Here is a 7,956-nt window from a genome sequence, read left to right on the forward strand (position 1 = left end):
TGCTTAGTTAGGCTAATATCATGAGTTTAAGCCACAATTACTTCTCAATCTTCTTCATTTAATCAATGAAGAAGATAATGAATAGTTTTCAAGTTTTAACTTGAAATTTTTCTTGATTCCTTGAAGATCCAAGCATTCCTAAGACTTCTCAAAGCTTCTTAAGGCTTCCTAGCTCCCTCCCACCACTTCAAGGAAGGTATATCATCTCCAAACCTAGATTCCTATGTATTATAAGATGATTTTGGTTAGTAGGGTGATATTGTAGCTTAATGTTTGTGATTTAGAGTTTGGATTGAAATGGTATTGAAATGGAATGGTAAATCTTGTTGTTTTGGTTAAAAGAATGTAGTATAGTTAAATTCAAGCTTAGGCATAAGTATGAATGTTAAAATTGAATTAGTTGGGGCTGATATGATGTGATAAGGATGGATGTTGGTTGTATGTTTGATTTGAGGTTGATTGGGTTGGTTTTGAATGGTTTTAAATCGGGAAATCGCGTAAACATAGCCGTCGTAACGTCCGATTTCTTTGGACTGCTTTTGTGCATAACATTAGGACCCGAAACCCCTGCTAGATTTTGACCATTGCCATGTCTAGATAGCTCGTGTTACAAGCTTCGTTTTGATATGTAGTTCGTCGATTCCGGGGACGGTTTAGGAGAAACGACCGTTTCAAGTAACGGCATTTCGCGAACGAAACTTTTCCCCTCGCCTTACTTTGAAACATAGGTTAAGACCAAAAAGGGTTAATTAATGTATGAAACATTTATGGTAAGTTTGTTAGGCAGTTAGTAAGACACTCGCGAAGGAATCGCCTTAAAACTCGTAAAGGTTAAATTATTAAAAATGGTGGAGCCTAGGGTACTCGAGTGACTTAAGTGAATCAGTAAGCGCAAAATAAGCGTTAGAGTCTAAGTTAGTTAAAGTATAGATTTACAAGTGACTTTGGTTTAATTCCAACTTACTTGTTGCTTATAGGTTACCAGCTCGTCCCGAGCCATTCGTAACCCCCAGTCGCTCAGGCAAGTTTTCTACCCGTATAATGTTGGTGATGTATATATGTATATGCATTATCTTGCGATAGATGCATGTTGGTTAATTAGCAAATGTTGCGATATATTGAAGCATGCTGATATGGTATATATATGCATGTCTGTTTCGTATTCTTGCCAAATATATCTGTTGGTTCAGTTGATAATACCTATGCTAGAGAATAGCGGTAATTTGCATATACCCTTAGTATAGGGATCCAAAGGTGAAAATATTTTCTAAAACCGGGAGTCGAGGATCCCGAGTAGATTTGGTATATATGTATATATATATATATATTTATATATATATGGTCATAGTTTTCAAAACTATCAATCGAATAAGGTTTATTCGATAACCTTATTTTATTATTGAATATTATTTCGAATATTCATTCGAGGGCTTATGACTTCTTTATTTTTTAAATGAATATTATTTGAATATTCATTCGAGGACTTATGACTTCTTTATTTTATTAAATGAATATTATTTTGAATATTCATTCGAGGACTTATGACTCCTTTATTTTATTATTGAAAATTTATTGAATATTCATTCGAGGGCTTATGACTCAGTTTATATTATTTAATGAATATTATTTGAATATTCATTTGAGGATCTATGACTCCGATTATTTGCTGAGATATGTTCTTTATTTTATTAAAGAATAAGGTGTAAATAATCAACTTATTTTCGATTATTCAAATAAAGATAGTACTTTCGTATAAGTATATCTATGGTTAGTTAATACTCGTTTCAAGTATAAGTTTTAATACTTCTACTTCAATTGTTTTTATAAGGATCTTTATGGGATTATTATTAAAATAATATTCAGACATTTTCTAAATATATTGGGACTGATTTACTTCATTAAATCAGCATTACTCCAAACACTCTTTAAAGTGTTTTCGAGTCTTCAAAATGATTTTTAAAAGTTAGAGCGGATCCCAAAACTCATTTTTATATTTAAGATCTTCCTTTTAAAGGGGATTTAAATACTCGCTCAAAACCTGAGGGATCCGGCTCTGTGGTGTATTTTATATTCGCAACAAGGTTGCAGTTTTGGTAAGTAATCAAAAGCAACATGGGCTCAGTGGGCGTCCATGATAGTGTAAGTGGCTCAGTGGGAGTCCATCAAATGCATAAGTGGCTGAGTGGCAGTCCAGCATAAGGTCCTATTGAGACCAGGGTGATGACCAGTGGGGAATTCGTCCATCTACTAGTAGAAAAGGTTACTTATTGGTATCTTTGCCTGATCAGCAAGATATCAGGTTTATGCCAAAATTCTTTCCTTTCCAAATTTATTGGATATTGCAATTCTGTTCATACTTTACATGACAGAGGTTTTCAGGAAACGTATGTATATATATAGGTGTATATATATAGGACTTAATGAAGTATATCATAACTTCATTTCCTTCAAAATATTTCAAAGATTGAATCTATTCAAGTCTTATCTTGTAGTCTCATCAGTGTGATGAACTTTTGAAATTAATTATAACTTGAACGGTGGTAGTTCAAGTAGTATTTAAAAGATATAAGTATATTGGAGTATCTTGTAACTTCATCTTTTAAACTTATATCTAGCAAATGATTATCTTATGTATGACAAAGATTTTCAGAAAAACGTTGAGACAAGGTTAGATATTAGATCACCTTGCAACGATATTTTTATACAGTTAAAACTGGAACTTTGTGTATTATGCATGGAAGAGGACTTCCAAGATTTTGAAAAGTATATATGTATATATACTAAATATTTTGCGACTTCATCGCATTAAAAAATATCAAACTTGGTTCATTTCTTTGACAAGACTTTAATGAGTACTATGAGAAGCTCATATATTTAATCATTATACATATTATTTTGGTGGGCTTGCTGCTCACCCTTGCTTTCTTCTTTCATTACACACCAACAGATAGAAAAGATGAACAGGACCAAGCTCCCGATTCACAAGCAATTAGGAGACGTTCCGCAGTTTTCTAGAAGCGTTGATGCCGCCGTAGCTGAGGTAGGAGCTACCAATAGGCTAGGCTTTCAACTTTTGATGTACCAGATTTATGTATATTTATGAATTGTAATAATGGCAAAGAAATGTAAATTTATTCAGAAAACCTTTTAAGGTGTATTGGCAGATAATTGTGGAATAAAATGACTTGTGATTATTTTTGGATATTCATCTCTGAGACTATAACTTGTGTGTGTGTGTGTTTATTGTGGGGTCACAGTACAGAGTAGTTGAGTAATTATTAAGATTGGGTGTTATTAAGGGAAATGGAACTCGTGACAACCCGGATCCCCGACCCCGGATTTGGGGGTGTTACAGAAGTGGTATCAGAGCAAGCGTTATAAACCTCAGAGATGATGTGACGTTAAGATAATAAACTAAGATAATAAGAACTCTTGCCAAGTTCATAGTCGGGCTACCTAACGTAGTACGACAGTTAAAACCCTTACGGGAACCCTTATAAATATCGTGATAGTAACATAGTTCGTTCTCGTATAGGGCAACGGGGCACCGAACCTGAGGTTCAGGAGCATCAGCATGAGGATTTTATTACAAGCGGGAGATCAATTGTGAATCCGATGGAGTACCCTAATGATGGGACGCGATGAGATTCATATGAGAATGTTGGCGTATTGAGGATGTTATTCCGAAAAGGATTGTGGCTGAGGAGGATCTCCTGGAGGATCCTGATAATAATGAAGAGAGGACCGCTGAGGAATTGATGACCGTAGTCAGGGCGAAACTACCAGAGCAAGAATGGCCGCGAGGGTGGCACTAGAGGATGAAGAGTTACCAAGGGCACAAAGGTTAATGAGGGCAGAAGGAGTGGGGCCTTCCATGACCCCAATTATACCAGTATCAAACCCTCTTTCCAGAGGTATTCTGTAGACAATCCATGAGGTTCCACCAATTCCTGTTCCTCCCCTGTACAGAGCCCAGCACATACTAGAGAATGGCCACCTTTATCTCCTGCACCATTGTCACCTGATACGGCTTGGTTATCCGTTTGGATCTCCGGTACTGCGCCACCTGCAACCCATGGACTGCTAGATGCTACCACTCAGGCTTCTCTTATTGCCATTATCATATGAGCGTTTGGGTGGCGCTGTCTGAAGCCCGTAATGTTAGGAGTGATCTGTTGGATCGACTTACTGCACGAGGATTGAGGGTGGGGTACTTTCCGGCAGGATTAGCTCATAGCATGGAAAGGATGAGGCTACCACCCGTGTTATAGCTAGAGGCCATCTTGAGGGTCAGATTGATCCAGCTCTACTTGCAACTATCCTAGACCTCATCACCGCTTTAATGGAGCAGGTTAGGGATATCGTCGGTGCTCGCATTTCCTTGATCCATTGGTAGTGTGCAGAGCCATAGCCAATCAGACAAGAATTTCATGCAGCACCGCTTTTGGAGGATAGCCTAAGTTAAGAATGATTTAGTGTTAATGACGAGATGACATCTATGGTAGTACTTTTGGGATAGGAGCGAGTAAGTTCAAATGATGTAATCCTCTTTAATATGTTCAGTTGTTGTACCCTCGAACAAATGGTTATGTATATATTCGTTAATTTCAGTTCAGATCAGTTTGTTTGTGATAAATCACATTGTTAATTGCTCTATTAACACTTAAGAGAGTGTCATGAAGTTTATCGAACTTGAGAATTCATAATTTGCAATCGTACAAGGACTAAACGAGGGGAAGACTTAAGCAAAGTAAGTAAGACAAATATCCGGAGATTCTCAAAATTTTCCAAGTAATATGCCCCCACAAGGAATAAGATTAGGGGCAAACCTTGAATGTGATAATCAGGGAGGTCGCAATTAAGATATAAAGAACCCGGAATATAATAAAGTGGAAAATGAAGATTTTAAATTAAAAGATGACCCCAATTATGGGGAGTAGGAAGAAATATTTAGACTAAGAAAGCAAAAGTCGAGCGAGATAAGGAGACCCGAGACGGTACTCCTATACGGAAATTCATGGACCTGTCTAAACAGAACTTATTTTATTCCCAACCACCACCTTGAGGAAACAATGTGGTGTGAAATTCTTTCAGGACCTCTAAGTCGCTAAGCTCTCAGAGTTCCAAGGAACAAGCTGACCCAGTCGAGGCAAGAGCCTGGCTAAAGGAAATATAGGAATCATTTGAGATTCTAAATGATTGACGAATCACAAAAGACTGTTTTTATCACTTACCCTCCTAAGAGAGAGACCACCGCTGGTGAAAGACCAAGGAAGGCACGGAGCAAGAGATTATAATAAACTGATTTAAGTTCAGTCAATTGTTTTCAGGAAAGTACTTCCCAAGGTTATAGAGATAGAGTAAAAGCTTTAGAGCCAGAACAAAGGCAGACGAGTATGATGAATTATGAATCTAAGTTGTAAAAGTTGTCAAGATTCGTTCTAAGGACACGAATCCAGAATGACGGGATGTTTGAAATCAATGCTTGTGTTGTGTGGTTCATGAAATAATGATAAGAGAAAGGAAAATAAAAAGAAACTGAAGTGGAAAGGAATACAAGGGCAATAGAGTTTGAGGTATGATAAGGGAGTTGGGTATGAGGAAACCCTAAAGACTCGTAGCAATAGACATAGAAAAGTATGCATTCGTCAGGATGAGGGTGATTCACCATGAGTTGAAGTTGATGGTTGAAGGCATAAGAGATACATATAGTTTACCCCTGTAAGTTGGGAGGATTGAGGAAACCTTGAGATAGTTGAAGGATAAATAATGAGACGCGGATAGACTGAGGAGACAAGGAAGTAAGAAATTAGGAAAATTGGATGAAGGAAGTGACCTTCAAGAATGTGAAGTGTAAGACCGGTGGCTTGATACCCAGAAAGGGAGACGCCAGGTATGAAAGATATCCCAACATTGAGGTGACTGTTGAGATAAACAACAAAAGTAAATAAGGAATTATTAAGAAGAAGTTCACGTTGAACACGACCAATATCTTCCAGAACATCCTTGTTATCGTTACCAAATTAGGCAAGACAAGCGGATAACCGTTGTTATCTTTTGGAGGCCATATTGATTGACCCATTTGAATACAGATGTTATTGTGAAATTAGACATGTACTATCGAGGTGGGAATGATTGAATAAGACACCCTTATCAGGGATATATGACTTGATTTATCCATGGAAGGATGCAGGTACCTTTTAAAGGTGGAATTAAGGATAGAACATCGGTAACTTAAAATGAATCCTAGGGGAATGCATAAAGGTTGGCATGTCACCCTTAATAGGGACAGTATGAGTTTTGACAGTATGATTGGAAAGGATTAAGGTAATAAACCTTTAAGGATCAGTGGAGAAATTTTTCAGAGTATATAGACAATGGTTTAGTATTAGTAAATGGTATTTGATATGCCCTGTATCTAGGGAATACAGGAGGAACGATTCAAGGATAACCTTAGAGGTTTTACAAGGAGAAAGGTAATATTCAAAATTCTCAAGAATAGAAATGTTGATAAAGGAAATGACGTAATTATAATGATGCCAAGTGGGGCATGTGTTAACCACGAGAAAGTATGGATCGAACCAGTAATGGTCGAAATTGTTCAGGGCAATTAGGACTTAAGATAAAAGATGTTCTAAGTATGATTGAGAGTCAGTCGTGACAGTGATTAACCTCTAAAGACTGAGGCAATAACTTATGGAAAAATGGTGGTATTTTTTTTTACTATCAGATTTTAAGGAAAACATCTTCACATAAGCTGTGATTGAAATGAGGTAGAAAATTTGGAGGTGGTTAAAATGACATTGACTGTAAGGAAATTTTACTATCAGGAAAGGCCAAAGAGGTGGCCGACACTTTAAAGGTAAGAGGATAATTATAGGCGCTTGTGCCAAAGAATACAGTGATGATGGTTAAAGCTGTGAAGGTTGTATTATGGTTTGGAAGATTGACATTCCTTCTGATGACTGTGCAATACCCAACCGTAATAGTAGTTGGTAAAGGTTTAATTCGTGTAATCGCCATGAACGGGCTATCTATCTTAGAAGGTCCTATCTTGAGATAATCCAGGACCATGTTTCAAAAAGGACTAGACGAACCTTTGAGTTAAGTCTTCTATTGAAGGCATATGATTAAGAATGGTATTAACCTGCTATCGTTGCCTTGATTGAAACTCTTCTGCAATTTTATCTGCTTCATGTCATGTATGTATGTCAGGATCAGGAGTGTTCTTCATGAATCATGAATGGTGATTATGTTACCTCCTTAGAAGGATTTGATACGAGATGTATGGACTCGTATGGTTAGCTATTAAGACTTCATGGAAAATGAATGACACAGTAGGTCAGTGGTGGACCATAGTAAGGCAGCAATGATTCTGCGAGTGAGCTGATTACAACCGTGAGAGTTGTATTGGAATGGTGTTGAGATTGAGTACCACTAATCGGGTCGTGGTAGTGTATAAGTTATCATTGATAGACTAATTAAGTAGAGTATCTACCTATTGAATATTTATTCTTTCTTATCAATAGAGAGTCGTATTATTATACGAGGAAGGTTGCGGTGCAAGCATAGAATTCTAGTAACGATGATGTCTAGAATGAGATCCCAGATTCGATTTTCGATATCGAGGGAGTTTCAAAGGTGATTGTGTATAAGCTCGAGGAAGAGCATGGGTCCATAGAATGATGGACGGAATAGCAAAAATATTTAGCATGTGAAATGCGATGCGATAATACTTGATGTTGATAATATACATATGTTTTGTTCTCCTATGACAAACCTCTATATTCAGAGGTAGGTTCCAAGCCAGATATTTTATGGCATATTTTTTTTATATACAATTCTCTTCAGTTCGTTCTTTTCTTTTTCATTTCATGTAAGCTGAGAAGAACAACCCTTCCAGAAGGGGAGGTATTGCCGAATGACTATCTATCTGTGTGATAGAAGCGAGTAGGA

The sequence above is a fragment of the Apium graveolens genome, chromosome 9 (genome assembly GCF_009905375.1).
Source record: "Apium graveolens cultivar Ventura chromosome 9, ASM990537v1, whole genome shotgun sequence".
In the NCBI taxonomy this organism is placed as follows: Eukaryota; Viridiplantae; Streptophyta; class Magnoliopsida; order Apiales; family Apiaceae; genus Apium; species Apium graveolens.